The sequence below is a fragment of the Oratosquilla oratoria genome, chromosome 6 (genome assembly GCF_046742065.1).
Source record: "Oratosquilla oratoria isolate Oo_2021 chromosome 6, ASM4674206v1, whole genome shotgun sequence".
NCBI classification, from domain to species: domain Eukaryota; kingdom Metazoa; phylum Arthropoda; class Malacostraca; order Stomatopoda; family Squillidae; genus Oratosquilla; species Oratosquilla oratoria.
Window position 1 is genome coordinate 81307121 of NC_134782.1, and position 26319 is coordinate 81333439.

The window sequence follows — 26319 nt, forward strand, 5'->3', positions numbered from 1 at the left end:
ACCACTGATCTAGATATAACTGGATCACGGATCGGTGTCGAGATTATGAGGTCGGCGGCAGCCATGATGTTAGTACCAAAACAAAGTCACGCCACGCGATCACTGATCTGATACAGTTACAGTTCTCGGCAGCTTTCGTTCCCATATACATATTCAACGATCATTTTACAATGCCAACTTGTGCTGCATTCAACTGCACCAACCGGAGAAAAGGTGGATGTGAGCAGTCCTTCCACTCGTAAGGAAATTAAGGTTTTATTACCCAAAACATCCCGATACCCATCAACAAATGATGCGGCTGGCCATCAGGAGCCATAAAATGTTGCCCACCAACTGTTTTGTTAGGTGTTGTCATGTTAATGGTATGTATTTATTATATGTAAGAAATAGATCTAGCAGCAACCCATTTGTCACGAATGTAATCGTGGCAATAGCAGGATAGATATTTATCATTTAAAAATATCTTATAAGGCTCAAACGCTGTCCAGAGCTGTGTAGCTGTATAGAACCAGTTGTTCTTCCTGATTACATGTGTAGGCTTTTTCTATATTGTGAAGTGTGAGGAATTCATATTAGATGGGCCCGTTCAAAAATTATGTAACTTTTTTCTGGTGAAATTCGACACCCCCCCACCTCATGTAACATTGCGTAACACTGGGCGTTACACCTCCCTGTATTACATAACACTGATTACAACTAATTACAACTCGGCACCCCCATCAAGTGTAGGCCAGATCCGCCAAACACCCCTCCTCCTTGACTTCTCACCAAAACATACTCATTTTTATTTGTCCTGTGTGAAATTGTTTACTATTGCATCAAAGAATGAAACATGGTATGATGTTTTTGGATTTTTTTTGCTCGATATTTATTGCTCGATCTATTAAGGATATGCTATTTCAGTGCATAATTTATGACATAAATAAATAAATAAATATAAATTTATTAGCGTTGCGTAGGACTGTTGAAAACACCCCACACCCTCGTAACGCATCGCATCTACCATGCACCCCCCCCCCCCAGCGTTACATACTCTTTGAATGGCCCCTTACATATTCACCACTTTAATGCGATATTTTACTATTTGAAACAATTTAGATCATAGATATGGCAATTTCTCTATCTTTCCACATGTTCGACACAACCCCGGATTCTAACCACATCGTCAATTTGATCAAGTGTATCGTCACGTGCTTCTGCAAAATCAGGCTCCATCATATTTCCAAATTGTATTCTCAAAAAGTAACCGGTGTCAAAGTGAGGAAGGAGTTATCAAAACTTGTTTTATTCAAGCACCAATAACGATATGCAGTACAGTAATAAAATGTTATAGGGATATTTATTCCGTTAAATGCTAGTATAGATCTATAATTATAATTATAATTATCTCCCTATAATATTTTGACTATATATCATTATCCCATTTGTTGTCTGTGTAACATTCCCTTGAAGTTATAATATATACTGGAATTATAATTTGTCAGTGCCAAATCATCCATATACATGCACAAGTTTATGTATATAAATGGTTATTTCTGCTAGAGGTAATAAATATCAATATATTGTTTTATTGTGATGATGCTATTTTGATATACACCTTGTATATGTATGTACGTACGTATGTATGTATGTATGTATGTATGTATGTATGTATGTATATGGAGGGCCCAACAGCGACGAATTGTGTGGCCATTATATACCCAATCATACTTGGATCACAGGCCACGAGAGTAACACGACAGCTCCCATGACACTGATCTAAAAATGGTGTTATATAGATCAGTGTCCCATGACCGGCGGAGCGGTTCACACTTGCTGTCTTGGTACTTCCATTATGGCGGCCATGTCCCGCCTGCCCGCCTCACTCCTGGGGCAGCCCACGGCCCGTATACGCTATCCAGGTGTTATATAGATCAGTGGTCGGAACCGAACTCGGTCGTAAATCGACGACTACCTGTATATATATGTATATATACATATATATATATATATATATATATGTATATATATATATATATACATATATATATATATATATATATATATATATATATATATATATGCATATAACAAAGGCAGACAAAAGCAATTGTGTTGTAATTATTAATCAAATTGATTATATTGAAAAAATGGACACATTATTAAGTGATGATGAAAGGTATTTGAAGTGTGTGCGCCCGTTATGAATAACGGGATTTAATATCACACGTTTGAATGTCATATAATGGTATAGATTAAATTTCCGATCATTAAGTGCACAAAATAAAAGAAAATTCAGTTATAAAAAAAAAAAAACATTTATTCCAGTAAAAAACAAAGCAAATATGTACAAAATATATACACAAAGCATTATATGAACACAAAATCCTTTATTGCAAAAGTTCTTGCTAAACAATATTATCGCGATCTATGGCATATTGAAGAAAAGTACAAAAAATACAACTGCTAAAATTCGTAGGTCCTGTTTTCATCAGGTGTTTCATTGTCTTTCTTGCTTGTTTCTTCCACTCTTCTCTTCTCTAATACTCCTCATTTTATCTATATCAGTAATATTCATCTTGCTGTTTTCATATCACTGTATTTACAAACGAAGCCTTATTTCTTCTCGCATGCCATAGAAAACGAATCTCAAGCATTGATGACGTCATGTCGCTTCTCTCTGACCACAAGATGCCGCGCTGAAGAATTAGCAGGTACGTTCAGCCTCAACACGAATCGATTTATCTATTGTCAAGTATTGAAGGTGTATTTTTGCTTCTGTATCATTTGACAGACATAATATTAACATTATATCATTCCAATGTACAATATTATGGGCTATAACATAAAGTCACAAAAATACGGGCTGATTACCTCTATAAGAGGCCGGTAGATAAAGATAGACATTTAAGGTAGATCAGAGGTAGATCGAGGAGGTAGAAGGACTGGAGGGAAAATTTATAGTCTTTTTATTAGGATGTTATGATACAACGGCCGACGGCTGACTGACGCCAAGGATAGCTGATTCAGAATCGCGCCTTGTATATATTTAAAAGTGCAGTGTCGCCTGGTGTAAATTGTTTTGTCTGTTGGAACTGTGAGCGGCAAGCCATTTTTTGTTACGACATAATGCTTACATTGTGACATAGTTTAGAAGAGTATAACAGCCTCTCCAATTGGAGAAAAAGGTGGAGGAGGAGAAAAATCATTGGTGCAGAAAGGAAAGTCACGCCCTTAAGGTGTGTCACTTGTTTGAGAAGTAAAAGACTATTGGATGAAAAAGGAGTGATGTCAGAACGAAGGTGGCTTGACGTGACGTAGAGAATTCCTCTCGGGATTTCTCGGGTGTACTGATTTAGACCAACAAGCATCAGAACGACTACACCCTATCTTATTCACCCCCAAGAAGACCAAGGCATGTGGCCTTAGAACAATCTCAAGAGAGAATAGAAAAGAGGGAAGAGTGGGGGTGACAACCTTATCCGTAGGATTTTTCGTTGAAGTCTCTATAGTATCGATATGAAATATATATCCTACTAATTAACTTTGATAAGTGCACGGCGCCGTGGTGTGACAAAAACAAAAGAGCATCAAATTTACATTGCCTTGATTCATTCATTTATTCTCACATTAAGTTCAAAGTAGAATGGGGAAAAGATGACAAAATTCCCTTTTTACACACCTTAATTATGAGGAATGGGAATAAGCTTGCCTTTACTGTTTTTAGAAAGAACACCCATTCAGGAAGTTACCTTCATTTCTTCAGTCATCACCCAGATCACATTAAAAGGAGTGTAGCTTCGGGATTTTTTTCTCCGAGCCTTTAGGATTTGTAGCCCCAATTTTTAGAACATGAATTAATTTCGATCAGTACCCAATTAACAAAATTAGCTTACCCTCACTGGTTCCTGGATAAAACCCTCAGCCAAGCCAGAACCAGTTTTTTCAATCCCACTTCCACTAAGCCAAAAGAGAGACAAAATCTCCTAGTCATCCCTTTCCCAGAGTCCATCAGTTATTTGTCCAAATTTCTTCCCAAAGAGAAGGTAAATTCAATTCATAATTACCCTAATACTATTAATAAAAAAGTTGTTAATGTTCACCAGAGGTTGAGAGAAGATCATATCCCAGGTGTTTACTCCCTTCCATGTAAAGATTGCAACCTTTCATACATAGGCCAGACGGGAAGAGACTTAAGGACAAGACTAAATGAACACAAGAGGTCGATTAAATATGGTCAAGAAAATTCAGCCGTGTTTCAACACGTAAGTAAATTTAATCACCGGGTGGACTGGGAGAAATCTGACCTTATATATAAAACAGACTGTGGGTTCAGAGGGAAAATAGTGGAATCCACATTAATTGAATATCTGCCCACGATGAATATTTCCAAGGGTCAATGGACCCCAGACATTATATCAGGACTATTCATCACCAAACATATTGTCAACAAGCTTCCTCCCCCTCCCCCTGACCCGACCTCATGTCATCCTCAGGTCACATAGGGTTGGGGTAGTGACAGTTATTATTTTCCATGTTCCCTTTCTTTTGTAAGAGGTTGCTATTTAAGATAGCATCCTCCTTCCACTTTGTACTACTGAAGAGGATTGCAGTTAGCAATCGAAATATATAGTTTCGCTTACGCAACTCTTTCTTTCGTCCGACTGTGGTGTTAGTTGTGATTTACAAATGTGTTACTACATTTTTCACCAGTGATGTATATATATATATATATATATATATATATATATATATATATATATATATATGTATACATATATATGTATATATATATATATATATATATATATATATATATATATATATATATATATATGAATTACATAAATAAAATTACATAGATAAAAATGTAATAATACAAAACACACCAAGAAACACATTACCGTCGTGTTAATACAAATAAAACAAATAAAACACACAACATAAACAAAATTAAAAATGCCCCCCTAAGATTGGGTGTAAAAGCTGCATGCTGTGACGAGTTATAGTTATCGTATTGTTGTGGCACGTCACAGCATGCAGCTTTTACACCCAATCTTAGGGAGACATTTTTAATTTTGTTTATGTTGTGTGTTTTATTTGTTTTATTTGTATTAACACCCAATCTTAGGGGGGCATTTTTCATTTTGTTTATGTTGTGTGTTTCATTTGTTTTATTTGTATTAACACGACGGTAATGTGTTTCTTAGTGTGTTTTGTATTATTACATTTTTATCTATGTAACCTTTATCTATGTAATTTTATTTATGTAATTCATTAACTGTGAGGGACGGTTTTGCTTCACTTTACGGTTACAATTTCTGGGGTCTGTGACAGTCACAGTGCATGCTTCACGTGACTTTTGTTCCGCGTGGCGAGTTGTAGTTTATCGTATTGTTGTGGAACGTCACAGCGTGCAGCTTTTACACCCAGTCTTGGAGGGCATTTTTCACACTACATTTTGTTTTCTTGTTTATTTTAATGTGAACTCCTTTTTGCATGTTTATTTTATTGATGGATTATACGTTCTTCTTCTTGTTCCAATTTCTTTGTTCTGTGACAATGCATGCTACGCGTGACATTTGTTCCACGGGGTGCATTGTGGCGGGATCCATCGGCAGCGGGTTGAGTTCTCACAGCCTTCATTGTATTTCTTTATTTTTCTATGGTAAACTCTTTGAATGTTTTTAAGGTAGCATTGCACATTTTGTATTATAGTTTTATTTATATTTTTGTTTTTCATTTGTGTTTTTGATATGTTCTACCGGTGTTGGAACTTAACGGTTACTGGGCGGACCTGTCCCAGTGTACCAGGTATCCCCTATTTATGTACATTTTCTATGGCTACCACTGTATTACCCTGAAGACGAACCCCGGACAGGGTTCGATATGGTTTTTTATATGCTCTACCGGTGTTAGAACTTAACGGTTACTTGGAAGACCTGTCCCAGTGTACCAGGTATCCCCTATTTATGTACATTTCCTATGGCTACCACTGTATTACCCTGAAGACGAACCCCAGACAGGGTTAGAAACTTCGGAATAAATTGACGAACGTCGAGTCCAGCGTATAGTTTCTTCCATAATATGTATGTATATATATATATATATATATATATATATATATATACATATATATATATATATATATATATATATATATATATATATATATATATATATATATATATATATATGGGAAAGGTGGAGGGGGAAACGCGGGTCTTTATCTGAATGTCGAGTTTATTCTCATATATTTATTCTTATTATAATTTTATTGATTATGTATCGATGCTAATTATTATGTTGTGTTGTTATAATGTGATATACCATGATATGATTTGGTATGGTGTAATATATGGTATATCATATTATATATTATATTGTGTATTGTGTCATAGGTCGTGTTATGTTGTATTATTATTATATTACTATTATTGTATTATATTATATATATATTGTACCGATGCTGTTTGACATGTACTAGAACCAGCCACCAACCACTCCGCAAGGAGGGAACGTGGGCCTGACTTGTAGTGTTCTGTAGCCAACACGTGTAATTACCCCTTCAGGACACGTGATCGCAGAGTACGGGATAAACAATAGTCACCCCTTAGAACATGCGTTCGACACAACATGATTTCAACTAAATGTAATTAATATAAATAACAACCGGAGTAAGTAGCCAGCTTTCAACCATCAGTGCTGATAACAACCTTACTCCACGACCACGAATGTGAAACACCACGTAGTGCACCACATAGAGACTACGGGACCTCCAGTCTACGCCAAAGCCCGTCGTCTGGCTCCGGAACGCCTCAAGCTAGCCAAGGCAGAACTGGAAGCCCTCATGCGTCAAGGTATCATTCGTCCAAGCTCAAGCAACTGGTCGTCAGCTCTCCACATCGTCCCCAAAAGCAACGGCGACATCAGGCCATGCGGTGACTACCGCGCCCTCAACTCACGAACTGTGGTGGATAGGTACCCAGTTCCCAACATACAGGAGTTTTCCTCACACCTTGCAGGAACTCGCGTATACTCCCGGATCGATCTTGTAAAAGCCTTCCATCATATTCCGGTCAACCCGCCCTACATCCCCAAAACAGCTGTCACAACACCTTTTGGCTTGTTCGAATACGTTCGAATGCCCTTCGGCCTCAAGAACTCTGCCCAAACTTTCCAGAGATTCATGGACGAAGTCCTGCGAGGCCTGCCTTTTTGCTTCACCTACATCGACGATGTGCTCATCGCCAGCCCTGACGAAGCCACGCACCAAGACCATCTGAAGCAAGTCTTTACCCGCCTACAAGACTACGGCATCCACATCAATCTCGAGAAATCTGACTTCGGTGTGTCATCCATCAACTTTCTAGGACACACCGTCACACCTTCAGACGTCACCCCTGTCTCATCCCGCTGCGACGCCATCCAGAGTTTCCCGAAACCTACAACACAGCGCCAACTCAAGCAATTCCTTGGTATGTTAAATTTCTATAATCGTTTCATTCCAGGCTGCGCTCAACTGCTCCAACCGCTCTACTCCATGATCAAGCCGTGCAAGAGGGGACGTTCCATCGTACTCAACTGGGACGTCGAAACTGATGCAGCTTTCATGGCAGCCAAAGAAGCACTCAGGAATGCTACCGCCCTTAGTTTCCCTATTCCTGATGCCATCACTTCCATCTCGACAGATGCTTCAGACACAGGTGTCGGCGCAGTTCTGCAGCAATACATCAACGATGCCTGGAAACCCATCGCCTTCTTCTCAAAGAAGCTCAACAATGCCGAGAAGAAATACAGCGCCTTCGACAAGGAACTCCTAGCCATCTACAAGGCTGTCAACAGGTTCAGGTATTTCGTCGAAGGACGACAATTCCACATATACACCGACCACAAACCAATCACAACAACATTCATTCATAACAAGACAACATACTCCCCTAGACAACTCCGACACATAGATTTCATCTCCCAATTCACCACAGATATTCGTTTTGTTCGAGGTGAAGATAACTGTCCTGCCGATGCACTCTCGCGCAACATATCTGCAGTCTCTACCTCTCTCATCGACTACGCCGCCATCGCTGCAGACCAAGCTGGTGATACCGAGCTGCAGCGATTGATGGAAAACCCCGCGTTGCAGATGAAGAAGGTACAGCTCCCTGGAACCAACACTCAGCTCTACGCCGATGTATCCACGGACACCATCCGTCCCTACTTGCCCGTGAACCACAGGTATCCCTTGTTCCGCCATTTACATGACCTCTCCCACCCAGGTATTCGAGCTTCGCAGCACATGATGTCATCACGCTTCATCTGGAGTGGAATCGCCAAAGACGTTCGACACTGGACCCGCACCTGCGTCAAATGCCAAGCTTCCAAGGTCACACGCCACACCATCTCCCCTCCAGGTACCTTTCGCCCAGTCTCCACTCGACTCGAGCACGTCCACATCGACATCGTCGGACCGCTTCCCTTCTCCGACAGCTTCAGGTATATTCTTACTTGTGTAGACCGTTTTACACGCTGGCCCGAAGCAATCCCGCTTACTGACATAAGCACAGATACAGTAGCCAAAGCTTTTATAACCACCTGGATTTCAAGATTCGGTACACCACTCAGCCTCACATCCGACCGTGGTAGCCAATTTGAATCCAATCTATGGAACAAGGTTATGTCTTTGCTAGGTATCCGGCGTTTCAGAACAGCAAGCTACCATCCCCAATCCAACGGACTCGTCGAACGCTTCCACCGACAACTCAAGGCTTCACTTGCAGCAACAGCACGCGACCGCACCAACTGGTCTACGGTGCTTCCAATGGTCCTCCTCGGTATACGCACGTCCCTCAAGGAAGACCTTGGCCACTCCTCTGCAGAACTTCTTTATGGCACTCCACTCCGTCTGCCCGGTGAGTTTCTTGCATCTGCCCCTATAACGCAGCCCTGCAGCGTTCAAGATTATGCTACTAATCTTACAGATACAATGCAGAAACTCCAGCCAGTGCCACCGCGTACCTCACCTACAAGAGCGTTTGTGAGCCAGGACCTCGAAGACTGCTCACATGTTTTCGTTCGCGTGGAGGGAGTAAAGAAGCCTCTTCAACAACCATACGATGGCCCATATAGAGTCGTCAAGAGGACAAGGAAGAACTTGACCATCGATCGCCGTGGAACCACTGACGTCATCTCCATAGACCGCGCCAAGCCTGCATACCTCCTCTCTGACAACGAACAAGATCCTGTTGCTCTTCCGACACCTCCGGACACACGGGCTACAAACCACAAACACACTACAAAGAAAAAACAGATATCGTTCCTCCTGCCTCGTCACTAGGGGGAGAGTTCTGTAGTGTTCTGTAGCCAACACGTGTAATTACCCCTTCAGGACCCGTGATCGCAGAGTACGGGATAAACAATAGTCACCCCTTAGAACATGCGTTCGACTAAACATGATTTCAACTAAATATAATTAATATAAATAACAATGTTCAATGTTCAATGTTCAATGTTCAACTTAATTTATTTTGTAAATAAAATAAAACATATCCCTCTACATCCTGTAAAAAGCATATTTATGTATTATAAAAAGATTTTGAATAATTGCATATGTAACACAAAGAATTCAAAATTTCGCCACAAATATTGTAAATACCATCATCGTCATTTCCAATAAACAGATCAGTCATGGGATTGACTTTAAATATCCTAGCTTCCTCCAACAAGGACAATTGTAGTAACCACTACAGACTCACTATATACACCGCCAACTTCGACCCAGAGTAACACTCCTCTGAAGAAGCTAGTGTAAGCGAAACCGGTCAGGAATAAACTCGATATTCAGATAAAGACCCGTGTTTCCCCCTCCACCTTTCCCATAATTTGTCCCAATGTCTCTCTCTCTCTCTCTCTCTCTCTCTCTCTCTCTCTCTCTCTCTCTCTCTCTCTCTCTCTCTCTCTCTCTCTCTCTCTCTCTCTCTCTATATATATATATATATATATATATATATATATATATATATGTGTGTGTGTGTGTGTGTGTGTGTTTTGTGTGTGTGTGTGTGTGTGTGTGTGCGTGCGTGCGTGTGTGTGTGTGCGTGCTTGCGTGTGTGTGTGTGTGTGTGTATCTACCTACTTGTATGTACCTAGTTGTATTTTACGGTAAGGGGAGCTATGCTCGTGGTGTCCCGTCTTCATATCTCGCTTTATCTAGACTGTTTTTAAATTCGTGTTTCGTTTTTGCACACACCACATTTTCATATAACTTGTTCCAAACGTCTATTACCCTGTGGGGAAAGCTGTTCTTTTTCAGGTCTCTTCTATAACTGTCTTTCTTGATTTTGTTTCCGTGTCCTCTTGTATCTCTACTATCCCATTTTATTAGATCCTCTCTATCAATAGTTTCTATGCCTTTCATGATTCTATAAATAGTTATCAAGTCTCCTCTCTCTCTTCTTTGCTCCAATGTCTGTAGCTCAAGTTTTGCTAGTCTATCCTCATATGATAGTTCTGAGAATGTTGGTGCCAATTTCATAATTGCTCTTTGTATTCTTTCAAGTTTTGTTATACATTTTTTGTACTTGGTGACCACGTCGTCGCTGCATACTCCAATCTTGGTCTTATCAAAGTGACTAGTATTTTCTTCACCATTTCTTCGTCCAGGTATGTAAATGCCACTTTGATAGTTCTTATTAAATTATAAGTTTCTCCAAAAATTTTGTTCCCGTGTTTCTCAGGGGACATGTTATTCATAATAATGACTCCCAGGTCCTTCTCATTTTCTACTTTTTTATTTATTTATTTCTCTCCCAATATATATGATCCCACTATCCTTTTTTGCTTCTTCCAAATTCCATTATACTACACTTCTTAATATTGAATTCCATCTCCCACTTCCTACTCCACTCCCATATTTTAATGAGATCACTCTGCAGCGACTCACAATCTTCTGTAGTGTTCACTTTTTTCAAAAAATTTGCATCGTCCACAAAGAAGCTCATATAACTTTCAGTTCCTTTATTCATATCATTAATATATATATTGCAAACATTATTTGGGCCAGAATTGTTCCTTGTGGAACTCCACTAATCACTTCATCCCAATTAGAATGTTTGTCTCTTATCACCACTCTCATTTTTCTTTCGTGCAAGAAGTCTTCCATCCACTTCAGCAGTTTGCCCTTTATTCCTCCTGCAGTTTCTAATTTCTTTAGCAATTTCTTATGTGATACCTTATCAAAAACCTTTTTTCAAGTCTAGAAATGCACAATCAGCCCATCCATCTCTTTCTTGTATTACATCTATTAGCCTTGAATAGAAACACTTTAGGTTTGTGACGCATGATCGTCCTTGTCTAAATCCAAATTGCCCTGGATTTAGTACTTTGATTTTTCCAAATGCTTTACCCATCTAGTTTTGATAATTCTTTCACAAATTTTCGCTATCGTACTTGTAAGAGAGACCGGTCTATAGTTAGTAGGGTCTTCCTCGTTTCCCCCCTTATATATTGGTACTATATTTGCTCTTTTCCAATCTTCTGGACTTTTCCTTCTTTCAATGAACTGCTTATTAGACTATGTATTTTGTCTGTTAGTTTGTTCCTGCATTCTCTGAAAATCTAGTTTGCCATTTCATCTGGTCCATGCGATTTTCTGACATCGAGATAACTCAAATGATTCATTATTTAATTCCTTGTTACTTCTACCTCTTTTATAGAGGGGACTTCATCCTCCCACTCGACATCTCTAAGTTGTATGTTTTCCCTCGTAAACACCGATTTTAAATGCTTGTTCATAATTTCTGCCATTTCTGTTTCCTCTGTGTATTCAACCCCTCCTTGTCGTAGTTTCTCTAATTCTTGTTTGTTTTTCAGTTTGTTGTTTACAAACCTATAAAATAGATTGGTTGATCTTTACATTTTCCTATAACATCTTTTTCGCGTTTCCTTTTTTCTTCTCTGCACACTTGTACATATTCATTTCTATAACTAGTATATATTTTCCATTTTTCAGGTCTTTTGTCTTTCTTCCATTTTATCCAAGCTTTATCCCTTTTGTCTTTTAACTCCCTACATCTTTTGTTGTACCAGCACTTTTTGTTTTGAAACATACTTTTCCACTCCTTCTTGATAAATTTTGTCAAAATATTCCATTTCTCTTCTACTATTGTTTCCTCCTTGTGTATCCTTTCCCAGTCTGCTTTTAGAAAGAGTTATTTTAACTTATAAAAATTTGTTTTTCCATACATCATTCTTCTTTTTCTATATTGTTCGTTTTTTTCATGTATTTGTTCTCATTTAGTTCCAGTTCAACTAATATGTGGTCACTTTTACTTATTGGTGTCTTATATTCAATCTTATCCATTATTTCAGGTTCTGATGTGATTATTAGGTCCAGTCTCGATGATGATTCCTCATTTCTATATCTAGTATTCTCTTGTATCCATTGCGTCATTGTATGTTCTATAATCATATCAAGTAGTACATTTTCCCATAGGTCATCTCCACCCTTCACTGTCATCTCTTCCCAACAGATTTTTTACAATTAAAGTCACCCATCATAACTATTTTTCATCCATCTTCCATGATCTTATTTAGTGTAATCCTTGTGTCTTCTAACATATTTTTGTGTTCTCTTTCTTCCCATAACCCGTTTTAGGAGGCACATAATTTACCACAAATTTCCTGCTCTTCCCATCCCTGTCCTCCACTTCCATCATAATCATCTCTACTCTATTCCTCACATTTATATCCTTCTTAGTCAGGAACATAACTCCACCCCCTTGTTGTACCTCTCTGTTTCTGATCCAATAATTATATGCACCATGTCCTACGCTGTTGGGTGGTAGTGGATCTTTCAGTTTTGTCTCTACAATTCACTTTATGTCCGGTTCTTTTTCCTTCAGGTAATCATTCAGATCATTCAAGCCTGTTGTTAGGTCATCTATATTTGTTTAAGACACTTCATTTTCTGATGCTTCCATCCTGTTTTCTGTTTTCCTTCCGTTTTTCTCTTCTATGAACCTTTCCTCATTTTCATGTCCACTACTCTCCAATAGAATCTTTCTTTTTCTGACTCTGTTCTGTTCTCGTTATTTTTTTCTTAGTTTCTAGTCTTTATGTTTTCTCATCCTCTCTTTCCTCTTTATTCATCTCTTATTTTATCCATACCTGTTTATATTGATCACTTTTTGCTAGTTTCCCTGTTTTTGTTAAGATATTCTCTGCTGTCGTTTGTGACCTGAATTTAACCTTAATTGGTCTGGTCTTAGCTGTATTGTATTTCCCTATTCTATATATTTCTTTAATTTCTTTCCCTGTTTCTGGTTCTTGAACTGCTTCTAATATTTTATTCACTTTTTCCTTCTCCTCCTTTACGCTTGTAGTCCTATTTGGATTATGCTTCTCTTCCATCCCTAATATAATTATACATTTCTTTTTATCCGCTAAGTCTCTTACTATGTTCTCCGTCTCCCTCATCCCTTTAATAACTGTCTTCTTAGTTTGTTCTTTTATCTGTTGTTTCTCTAAATTCAATTTTGTTGTTCTCTTGTACTTTTTTCCAACCACTTTCCTCTTTTGCTATAGACTCTTTATGCTCTTTATTATTCCTCTTTAATTCCTCATTCTCATCCTTTACTTCTCTTAACTGTCTTTTTAATTATTCTATTTCTTTAGTTAGGTTTTGATTATCCTTCTTTAGTTCTTCTAGTTTATGAACTGTTTGTGTAACTAGTGTTAATTGATTAAACCTAACCTCCCATGCTTCGTTCATTTTTTTTAGTTTCTCCTCTAGATTTACTAATCGGGGGAGGTTGTCATCTCCTCCCTCATTAAATCCATAAAAATAGTTATCTTCTCTTTCTATTGAGCTACTATTATCTATATTTCTGATTTTGATATCTCTGCTCCCCTGTTCTACCTCGTCTGTGTGTTCTGTACAGCTTTTGTTGACACACCCTTCTAACGTCCGGGGCCCGTTCGTCCTCTTCCTCATTTCCTTCCATTTTCCTTTAATAATGTCTCCCCTTCTCCTTTTTCTTCACCTGCCCACTACACCACTAGCTTTCCCCTTCCCTGCTAATACAACACAGGTCCCTCGTCGCTGTAATCCACGAAAATTGTGTTTCCGGAGTTCCAATCTTCGATGTTAGTCCAACGTGTGTGTGTGTGTGTGTGTGTGTGTATGTGTGTGTGTGTGTGTGTACGTGTGTGTGTGTGTGTACGTGTGTGTGTGTGTGTGTGTGTGTGTGTGTGTGTGTGTGTGTATGTGTGTGTATGTGTGTGTGTGTGTGTGTGTGTGTGTGTTGGTTTACTATTCGGTGGATCACAACATTTTTTGTAAGAAGGAGAAATTTGGTAGCGTAGTCGGTCCTTGAGGCGCGGAAGCAAAGTTCAGTAGGACAGTGAGCCGGTTGGAAAAAACGGAGATAGTTCTTTGCTTTATTGATGCAATTTGTCCAGGCTGCGTCCAGTTTTCAAGGCTGTCCACAGGCGTGTGTGTGTGTGTAATTCGGGAGTGAAGCTCCCACGGGCTTTTGATGTGAGCCCGTTTGGAGGGTGAGTTTACATATGAGTGTGTGTGGGCCCAACCACACACACTCATACATTCACAAGATGTGCATACGCATGTAAAATACGTATGCACATCTCGGCGAATGCACCCTTTCTGATCTAGCGGTGTTTGGTGTTACAAGAGGTGATACAGTGAATACATGTATAGGTATATATATAGATTTACAGGGGGGGCTGACACTCCACCAGCCGACGCAGTTCGTAATCGCTTAGGTGGCGGCATAGGCGACGCACAAGACCCTCAGATGTTGTCGGAGGTCCTCTCCTCAGAAAAGCAGTTGCGGGGCAATGCTTGAGGTAATGCTTCAGGATGGCTTCAGGGTGGCTACAGTGGTGGCATCTTCTTTCTTCAGGTGTTGGGTTGCTTTTGATTTGCCAGAAACAACGGTCCTCCAGTCGCAGACGGAAGAACAGAGTTTCCACTTTTCTAGGTGTGGAGCGAGGAAGTACAACGGGCTCGTAGTCTGTGACTGCCCTGTATCACCTCGCCTTCTCTGACACCTCTGCCTCCAGTCTGTGCTGAAGGAACCGTTGTACCTGATTAAGAGCCCTGGTGCGTATGCGCAACTGATTTCTGCTAAGAGGGACGACAACATCGACTTCGGGTCTTTGGCGCACCGCTTCTGCTTCGGCGTCGGCTAGCTCGTTACCTGGGACACCTACGTGACAGCACCCAGTTGAGCGTAACACTCCTGCCTTGCTGATGCAGCTTCAGCAGGAGTGCTAGGATGGAGGTCAGTAGGCGTATATTGTCGCTGGGCTGTATCGATTCCAAGCTGCCTAGCAGAGACTGTGAATCCGTGTGGATCACCACAGAACCAGCTCGAGATATTAGAGCATGCTCTAATGCTCCTTGGACAGCTATGGCCTCAGCTTGGAGAGTGGACGCATGATCAGATACTCTCCTGCCGTAGGTTAAACCATCCGTCACGAAAGCAGCCCCCGCACTACGAGGCCTGTTGGGGTCTACGGAGCCATCCGTATGATAGACCGCCATTCCAGGTTCCAACAGTGCGCGGATGCCTTGTAGGGCCTGCGCTCGTACTCTTTCCTGGTCACATAACTTCTTACTGGGAAGCTTTGCGACAACGAAGGTTGCAGGTATCGACAGCCATGGTGGTGGGGGCTTGAACTCTGGGTGTGGAGAGTCCCTACCCTTCTCAAGCTTGAAGGAGTCCAGGAGCCCAGCCGCCTGTGATAGCCAGGTGTCAGAGTGGATAAAAGTACCCACCCGTCCCAGAGCTATCACAAGGCTTTGACTCAGCTCGGTTATCCTGGGGCTATGGACTATCTTGGCAAGAAAGTCGACCTCCAGCCTTCTGACCCGTGATGTTGATGAAGGCAATGAAGCCTCCATCTGGAGGTTAACAATCTTGGTCCAAGGTTGAGCTCCTAGGATAATCCTTGCCGCGGCATTTTGGCAAGGCTCCAGGTCTTCAATCTTGGCAGTCGCCACATTTATGAGAGCTGGGGCAGCGTAATCCACCAAACTGCGGACAGCTTGCACATAAAATGTGCGAAGGACCTGATGCGTGGCACCAAGTGCCTTCCCTGTCATTGCTCTCATAACTGTGGTTCTTGCCTTCAGTCTCTCCTTGAGATAGGCTAGTTCCTTCTGAAAGGTGAGCCCCTCATCAATCCAGACCCCCCAGGTATTGAAACTGGTGAACCCAGTCCAGCCTAAGGTCCTGGATGGTGAGGTGCTTCCGCGCTTTCCAGAGTCTCAATGCCATGGCCTTCGATTTTGTAGGGGAGATCTTTAACCCTAACCTGCAACATTCTGTCGCTACAGTGTTTAAACAGCGTTGAGCCCTGTTGAAGCACTGCCGTTTCCCAGTAATTATGAGCGCAATGTCATCTGCATAGCAGATGATCTTACACCCATTGGGTAGAGGTAGTTCCAGAATGTTGGAGACGAGCACGTTGAACAGTGTGGGGCTGAGGACACCCACCCCCCTGTGGAGTGCCATTCTTCAGAATTCTGGCCTCTGATATATGACCCCGAAAGCGTACTTTCGCAGACCGGTGACTGAGATAGTCAGCAATCCAAGAAAGCAGCTTGCCTTTTACGCCCTTGCGAGCAAGGGTGTCTAATATCACAAGTGGACTGGCCAGCTCAAACGTCTTTTCCAAATCCAAAAAGACCACGATGGACGGTGTGCCACTGACAGCATTGAGGAGTGTTGCTATACTGTTTGCTGTGCCAGTGCCCTTGCAGTAAGCATGGATATGCTCATGCATTGGGCCCAGTTTCCACAGGAGCCTGTTTAGCACCATCCTCTCCGCTGTCTTCCCCATGCAGCTTGTCAGGCTGATGGGGCGATAAGCACTAGGTTCCTTTGGCTTTGGAATTGGCGTTATGATTGCCGTCTTCCAGGCTGTTGGTGGCTTGCCAGTCCACCAACACGCGATTATCACCCTTAGAAGTGCCTCGTCACCCGCTGGCCCAAGGTGGGTCAGCATGGAATAGGTGATGATGTCCTCTCCAGGTGCCGTGTCTGAGCTGGTCTTGTGCGTGACCCGTAGTTCCTGAAGCGTAAAGCTAGCGTCAGTGTCATCCGATCGACTCGTCACGTCCTCAACACTATGACGCTTCACTCCTTGGAGGTCCTGTAGTGTGTCTTGAACACACTGCGGGAGTGAGGTGCTGCTGGAGGGAGAGACAAACTCCTGCACAAGCCGCTGCGCCTCAGCATCAGGGGAATGATGAGTGCGTCGTGGTTGAGTCCTGCCAGTAGCTTTACGGAGCTTAGACCATAGCTCTGCTAGGGATGTGTGAGCGTTAAAGCCTTCACACCATTCAAGAAATTGAGCTCTTCTGGCATCTGCAGCTATGACGTGAGCGTCATGAACTGCAGCGCGCAAGTTGGCCAAATTGGTCTGAGTTCGGCGCCGTCGGAAAACACGCCTAAGCATGTTCACCCGATGGTTGACCTCTCTCACCTCGGGGGTATAATACCAGCTGTTCTTATGTTCTCTGGGGGACTGGCGAGTCTTTGGGATGGCTCTGTTGGCAGCCACCTGAATGGCTGCAGAAAAGTCAGCTTCTAACGTTTCCACGTCCTGTGGTGGAACGTAGGACGCTGCCCATTCTTCAACAGACCTCTCAAACACTGGCCAGTTTGCCAAAGCTGTCTTCCACCTGGGAACAGGTAATACAGCTGGTATGGGTGGTGTATCCCGTATGTGCACAGAGACACCGAAGTGATCGCTAGTGTCAATAGGATGCACCTCCCAGGTTACCCTAGGGAGGAGAGTGGACGTCGCCAAGGTCAGATCAAGTCGTCCACCTTGCACGTGCGTCGGGTTACCATCATTCAACAACGCAGTGTCAGGGCATTCATCTAATACGTAATTTAAGTGGCGCCCAGCGACATTGGGCCCATGGAGCGACATCAAAATATCGTGATGGGCGTTGAAGTCCCCTCCTATGATGAGGAGCCTGTCCGCAGTAAGAGCACACACTTCTCCAAGGTCCAGTTCCGCTCTCTGGCCCCTGTACTGTATATGTTGTAGATGGTGTACGTTTCGTGGGCCCGATGAAGTCGAACCGCAAGAACTTCTACATCATCCCCACATGATACAGGGTCCATGATCTCACTCCAGGGGATGGATGATTTGACTAAGATCATGCACCCCCTAGTAGTGGGTAAGCGATGGAGGGAGAAGATGCGATGTCACGGAAATCGCACCTCATCGCTCACCAATGTCTCCTGGAGAAGTATGATATCGTAATCATGCTCTTGCGCAAGCGCAAGGAGATACGAGCTTTTGCTGCGGAACCCGTTTATGTTCAAGTGACTATTGAACAGGGCGACCGTCTTCCCTGTCAGTTTCCATGACGCTCTCATCTTGTCCTCCCCGGTCAGACGACAAGATGGGTTGCGACTTTATAACTGTTGAAGCATTTTCCTCCTCATCAGAAGAGGAGTCTTCAAGCCTGAGTGAAAATTGTCGTTGGGGCCTAGCAGACGACACTTTCCTAGTCTTTGAAGATGTGGGTGTAGCTTTCCCAATTGTAAAAGTGGGTGTGGTGGGCTTGGGGGGGAGTGGAAGGGGAGGAGGGGGAGGTTGAGGAAGAGGAAGAGGTAGTGGAAGAGGCGGGGGAGGAGGCAAGAGAAGAGGAGGTAGAGGGGGAGGGAGTCCTCTCCTTTCGCCTAGGGTTTCTCTTCTCTTTTAGGAGTTTGAACACGTTCTTGACGGCCCTATCCACCATGACCAGCATCTTCTCTGGGTCGCTCTCCCCAAGGGTAGTGGCGACTGCAGAGACGACACCAGTCACAATCAGGTCGATATCATCCTCCCTAAGGGGGATGACATCAGACGGATATTGAGGTGGAGGGGACCGTCGGTCCTGTGCTCGTGGGGTTGGTACAGGGGGCGTGGGCTTGGCTTTAGGTTTGGTGGTGGGATTGGAGGCAGGCGTAGATTTGCCGGTGGGCGCGGGTTTGGAGGCGGGCGCGGGTGTGGAGGCGGGCGCGGGTTTGGAGGTGGGTGTGGCTTTTTTGGGAGCTGGTTGTGTTTTTGTGTGTGTCTGTGTAGGAGCTGGTTTCAGTGATGGAAAGTGCTCCTGATTGTTCAGATCAGGAGCACTATGTGTAGGTGGTTGTGGTGCTGGAGTAGGAGAGTGTTTCCTGCTGCCCCATACAAATGTCCCTGGGGGGGCAGGTATGAAGTCCTGTCGCTTCTCTGTCCTGTCCTTAGAAGCAATGGCCTGCACTTTACGCACTGCGCATGAGGTATTCCAGGCGTGTTGCTTCCTACTACAGTTGGGGTATTTGGCAACAGTCTCAGTGCCAGCCTTGAACTTGTTAAGACAAGTCTCAGTGGCATGAGGCATGCTGCAAATGCCGCACTTGGGCTGTTTCGAAATGCAATGCACCTCGCCTGGTGATGACCATAGCGCTGACACCTGAAACAACGGAGAGCATCAGGGATGTACGTTCGTACATCATACCTGCCATACCAACCCAAGTCAATCTTGCTAAAAGCTTCGCCTTTAAACGTTATGAGTATCTGGCGTGTCGGCGTTTTATCCCAGCGACGCATTCTCGTGGCCGCGATTACCTGACTGTGATCCTCGATGGCCTCAGTCATGTAGGAGGTCGGGTAATCGTGTACAACGAGTCGATGCTGCCGGTCTTCCGGGTTAAGACGCTCCAGGTTCACCGGCTTACCATCGAGCGACTTGATCACGTCCAGCCCCTCAACGAGTTCGTATGTGCTTGGTAACAATAGCACGCTATCATCGCCGAGGGGCCGGAGGGACAAAAGCTTGCCACGGAGAGGGCCCTTTTCTAGAGCTCGCACCACCTCAAAAGCAGTGTCGTACCCCGCCGAGGGTACGACCTTGAAGGTGGGGAGCTTGCCACCCTTTGCACTAACTGGGGCCATCACGATAGCAGCTTCATCATCCGATGGAGCCGCCGATCCTGGAGTGCAACGACGCTTCTTCGACACGCCAGTCAAAGAGTCAGTAGCCGCCATGGCGGCACTGATAACGAGAAAAATCTAACTTACTCGCAACAAATTCGTGAAAAAAAAAGACGGAAATCTAAGGGGGCGGGGATTCGCGGGCGTTAACTAGCGCGTTGGTGCTAAGTCTAACCTGTCTACCTCGCAAGCAGTCAAACGAACACGAGGCCCGAGTGCACCTAGAGTGTGCGAGACCGGGCTTGTCTTGATGGAAGTGATCCCACCTCTCCCGCCGTAAAGGCGATTTTCAAAAGAACCACACGGGCTACGCCGATCGTGCAGGGAGAGTTATGTTGGGTATAATCCTGCCAGAGCGAGATTCCACTGTGAAGGGGGAATTACCTCGGGTAGCAGTACGTTTCGGAAATTCAGCGGCAGCAGGACAAACAGAGCTAGTGACTAGGATATTTGCGACTGAAAACGTCGAGATTAACGTGATGAGAAAACGGAACGGGGGTGTCCTCCTCATTCGGAATCTATCTTATCTCTGTGTCCACAGGCCAGATGACCGGGTCTTATAAAGGGGAACTTGAATGAGTTGCCAACAAGGAATTACGTAGAATAGTTTGAATTACAAGGAGCCAAATTTGGCCTGACTAGAGTTGAGCTAAGGCTCAAATGTTTTTTTTATTAAATTACACAATTTTAATCCTTAGTTTACATATATATACAATCTATGTCCGAGTGGACATAGAAGCATAGGAGAAAATAAATTAGCAATACTGGCGTCTTGTGGTATCATACTTCGACCATTGGAGTCGAAACGGGCAACGTGGGCTGGCTGGTGACTCGGAAATAATTGTCTTTGACCCTGCTTGACCCGAGAGATTAGGTCTTGAGCGGGCTCACTACCACAAAACTCTTCATGTGTGCGTGCGTGCGCACTGGTACTGGCTGGTAAGCACGCAGACCGTTGATATGCAAATGCGTGCAACATGTATGTGTGTGTGTATGTGTGTATGTGTGTGTGTGTGTGTGTGTGTGTGTGCGTGTGTGTGTGTGTGTGTGTGTGCGTGTGTGTGTTTCTATATACCAATGTATTTCCGCCTCAGACTGATTGCGCGATCTTTTGATTTTAAAAGTACATCTGTCATTAACACACTATATAAATCGTTAGTTCGTCCACATTTGGAATATGTTCAGATTGTAAAAGTACAACGCGAGCCACAAAACTGATTCCATACATCAGAAATAAATCATACGAAAACCGACTAAAACATGAATTTATTCTTCCTAAAAAGGCGTAGAACCAGGGGTGATTTGATACAGCTATTTGAGATTCTAAAGGGAATTAACAGTATCAAAAGTGACGAAATTCTCACACTGAATGTGAATCAGACAAAAAATAATGCTCTCAAACTATAAGGAATTAGATCTAATTTGGAAGTGGGTAGAAACAACTTCGCCAACAGCGTAGTAAGTGAATGAAATAAAATTCCTGCAAAGGCGGTGCAATGTAGTACAGTTCGAAGTTTTACGATTCATTTAGATAAAACTTAAACAATATACTGAAATGTCTGCAATTTATTTGATCTTATCTTATTTATTATAATTTATCTATTCCTTATTTTCTGTTTTTTCTCTTATCTATTCATCTATTACTTACTAGAAATCAGTTATTTTTCTGTTTGTTTCTTATCATTATCTATTAATTTTATCTAACTATTTACTTATTTATTTATTTATTATTTCTTCCCCGCATCTGACCCAGTTGTGGACAAAAGGTCTCCTGTCGGCATACCCCTCCTTTGTAATCTTTTTTAATATCTACACACACACACACACTCACTCTCTCTCTCTCTCTCTCTCTCTCTCTCTCTCTCTCACACACACACACACACACACACACACACACACACACACACACACACACACACACACACACACACACACACACACACACACACACACACACACACACACACACACACACACACACACACACACACACGGCCCGGTGGCGGATTGGTAAGGCACTGGCCTCACAAGCCGGATAACCGGGGTTCGATTCCCCGGCCGGGCGGAGACAAGTTGGGTTTGTCTCCTTTCACGTGTAGCCCCTGTTCACCTAGCAGCGAGTAGGTACGGGACGTTAGTCAAGGAGTTGTGACCTTGCATTCCCGGTGTGTGGAGTGTGAGTGGTCTCAGACCTACCCAGAGATCTGCTAATAATGAGCTCTGAGCTCACTGCCGTAGGGTGGTGTCTGGCTGTCTCGAAAAGAGGCTGCAGCAGATCCGACGTGAATACACACACACACACACACACATACACACACACACACACACACACACACACACACACACTAGATGTAGAGAGATACAATAACGGGTCATAACGAGCATAGCTCCAGGCCCGTAGAATACAACTAAGTAAATACAACTAGGTAAATACACATGCACAAGTGTGCAAACACTATTCAAGATTTTAAGAAAAAACTTGATGCTGAAAGATACGAAGACGGGCCGCTACGAGCATAGCTCCCTTCCCGTATAATACAACTTGGTAAATACACGCGTGTATACATATACATACGTACACATTCACAAACGCACGCAGACACACACACATACAATCGCTCATGCACGCATATACAAGAGCATGCGTGTGCATACACATTCATATGCACGCACACGCACGCACGCACACACACATATACGAACACGAGCACACATTTGCTCATACACGCGCACACACATACACCTAACGCTTAACCACTCATACATACGCACACACGCACAGACATACACACACACGTACAGAGGCACACACACGGACACACGCTCACGGATGCACATAAGGACCCATACACGTATACAATTATGTAAATACACATACGCACTCACATACACATACACGCGCACACACGCAAAATGCATAATGGCTTGATGTCAGATACAACCGCAAGTTGAGATTAGGTTCACTCCGATCACCTTGCCTCTCTATTTTCCCTCCTCCTCTTCCTCCACCTTCCCTCTTTTCGTCCTCTTCTCTTGTCATTGAGATGAGCTCGCTTGCGAAAGTGTCCCAGTGTGGTTCTGGTCGCTGTAGGGTATACGTCTCGGCCCCTCTCGCTCCGAAGCCGCCTCGTCACTGCTGCTGCCGCTACCCTTCGTGTCGAGGGATTGTCCTGTTCCCGTGGTCAGAGTCGGCTACAGGAGAGAGTAAGAAGAAACGACAGTTTCGTCGATAATACTACTGCTCAAGCATCAGTTGTCCTGATGGCTACGGGCTCATAGGGATGCAAATTGGATATTGTGTTGTACCTGTTCAAGAGCTGAGTTACGCTTACGTGTTCATCTAGTGGTGCGTGAGCGGGTCGCACTGGTTGGTCGCGTGGGAGGGTTCGACGGAAGACTCGTGGCGAGGTGAGAGGGGAGTAATGCGGCGGGATGTCTCCGGCGCAGGGAGACACTTGTTCTCTTGGTTCACCCCGTTCTTTCATGTTTAGAAAAATAATGTGGAAGTTGAGGAGGTATGCCCAGGTAAAGCAGAGAACCTGGCCGTAGATTCTATGTTTCATTAGTGGTTTTTACTGTACGACAAAAACACTTTAAGTATGTAATGAAAAGAACCTTTAGCTGCTGGTCAGAACGCTACACCTTTCATTGAATTATAAATCACGGGGTTTGGAAAACTAATGCATGTTCCTTCACAGAACTATTTAGAATGAATGTTAATACTCGTATATTTAGTGTACTGTATATACAGAACCTCACATGTACTTTGTCCTGTAGGTCGTTTGAATCTAAACCTACATGAAATGCTCAAAAAGAGAACAAAAATCGAACTATCTTTTACGAAAAGGGTAGGGGGATGACTGGGGTGCTTGTTAATATTGTTCAGTTATTGCCATTTGTACTCGGGCGAAGAATGTTCAATGCAAATTCACAACTTGGTGCCAGCAGCTTGGAGCATTTGATTGAGGGGTTCAAAAGATAAATAACAGTTGTTGCCAAACCGAGCGCAGATATCTTCTAAACTTACACAAACAACGGAGGGAGAGTTGTTGAATGTGTGTATGGATGGGGAAGTAAAAGCGAGATCTGTTCAGAAGTTTGGAGTTGGTGAATGAGACTAGAGGGAAATGGGAGGTACACTAGTTTGTTTGCAGATGACAGTGAGGCAGTTTGTAGCGGAGTTTGAAAGGGTGTGTGGAAGGAGAAAGATGACAACAAGTGTGGGAAATAGCAAGGTAACGAGATATACACAGAAGTGAGATTGGAGAGTGAGGTGAGATTGAAGGGTAAGTCATATGACAGTGAATGGTGGAATGGTGGAAGAGAATTGTAAAACAAAAGGGGGAATGAAAAGCGTAATGAAAAATAGGTGGCTGGAGACGAAAGCAAAAGAAAAGTTGCGTGAGGGCTTGTTATCAACATGATTTGTGAACGCCCTCTCCATGTGCCATAAGATAATACGGCATGCTGATCCCATCAACAAGAGTCGGTCGAGGTCGAGGAAACAAAGGGACACACTGACCAATCCCGCCAAAAGCTATTTGGAATGACAAGGATGGCTCCATGGGTATTTGCTCGGAGAGACTGGTTATAATGAGGCCATGTAAAGGAAGCGGAGGAGTTAAACCAACACCGGCTGTCGAGCCCTGATGTGTGGGAGCTCAACTCGCTGAACCTTCATCCACGAGGGGCTAAGGTTGGAGGGGCGATGAATAGGGTCTGGATGGATGTGGAATAGGTATCTGGTAGTTGTGATTCAGCCGCCCTCTTATAAGGAGAAAAAGACCACTCGTAGGTAAGTAGGTAGGTATGCATGTATGTACCTCCACTGACATGGTTATGGTAAAATATCTTAATGTAGTGCTTTGTGATTAACCAAGACTGTGTTGCAGTATTTTGTAATCTGCACCACATGAGGGAAATGTTAAGGCGGGCGCCCAGGGGACCATCAGAAGATGGGCATTGAGTCTGCGGGGGCTAATACACTTAAGGAGACCGGTGAAACATCAGAGAACAACAATGGAAGAAGGGAGAGATGGGCGACGTGCAACAGGTCAACAATTCACAAACAAGGAAGGCCGCGTAATATCCCTGTGCAGAACAAGGGATTGTGACTCAAACAAAATTTATATACATTTCAAATCACATAGACTCAACTCCCCTCTCAAAAAAGGGATATAGAGATAGAGGGAAAGAGATTTATTGTTATGTTAAAAATACAGGGAGGTAGCCCCCCCCCCAAAAGAAAAGTAATTTAAACCACTCCCACCCATTCCATCCCCATCGCACTCCACTCCCCTCCACCCTCTTCCCTCCCTGTTATCTTGGCACCTCTTGGATGACGGGTCATCCATGCATCTCGCCCACTGCCCTAGGTCAGAAATAGTGTCACAAGACACAACACATCCACGGCAAGGCCGTTTCATTAAATCGGCGACCCCCCCTCTCCGTCCCCTCATACAGAAAAATGCACTTAATAAGAATATACGAGTATATTCCCGTGTAGCTTAGCCCCACGACATGTCCGCAAACACGTACATACATGCGTTTACATCTACGCAGAAACGTTTGCGTGCACACATCTGTATAAACACAAACGATCACATACACTCAACAATGGTAATTAATACGATTTCCTGTAAAACGCACCATATAGGTAGTCGCTTGATTGATTTTCTTGGTGACAATTACTTAATTCAGCATGTAAAAGAAGAGCCCACAATATGGAAACTTACTCGATCTATTGATCACTAGCCGCGAAAGCATGGTAACTGATGTAGAAGTCGGTGAATCTGTTGCAAATAGCGATCACAACTTAGATTCAAACTCCTAAACAATTTTAGAATAGATACTTGTGTTTCTAAAATACCCGATTTCAGTAAAGCTCAGTTCATAGGACTACGTCAGGAGCTTCAGCTTACAGATTGGGAGGCAAAATTAAACAAAAGACCTGTAGATCAGATGTGGGAAATATTTCAAAATACGCTCACTAAGATGAAACTTACATTCCTTGGACAGACGTCCTCCAAATCAGGCTCGCCCAAAGTGGCTCGACAAAGAAACTGAAAAAAGTATAGCTAAAAAGAGACAGGCTTATAAGAAATATAAGTGTTCGGGTGCATCTAATGACTATGAAAGTTATGTATCAATACAGAGAGATTTAAAAAAGACAATAAGAAAAAGAAAACGACAATACGAAATGAACATCGCTGAGAAATCCAAAGAGAATCCCAAAGAATTCTATAGTTACATTAGAGATAAAAAGATTGTTAGGAATCACATTGGTCCACTATTATCTACTGACGGTCAACTTGAATATTCAAATGAAGGAATGTGTAA

General features: G+C 43.1%; 1 protein-coding gene across 1 annotated transcript in view; it reads left to right on the forward strand.

The window, feature by feature from the left end:
* Window positions 1-23048: 23048 nt before the first annotated feature.
* The window catches only part of LOC143026658 (visual pigment-like receptor peropsin), an 88696-nt gene continuing 85425 nt past the window's right edge, over window positions 23049-26319 (forward strand). The window contains exon 1 of the mRNA XM_076187419.1: window positions 23049-23184. The gene's annotated coding sequence lies outside the window, so the exon portion shown is untranslated. The remainder of the gene's footprint in view (window positions 23185-26319) is intronic.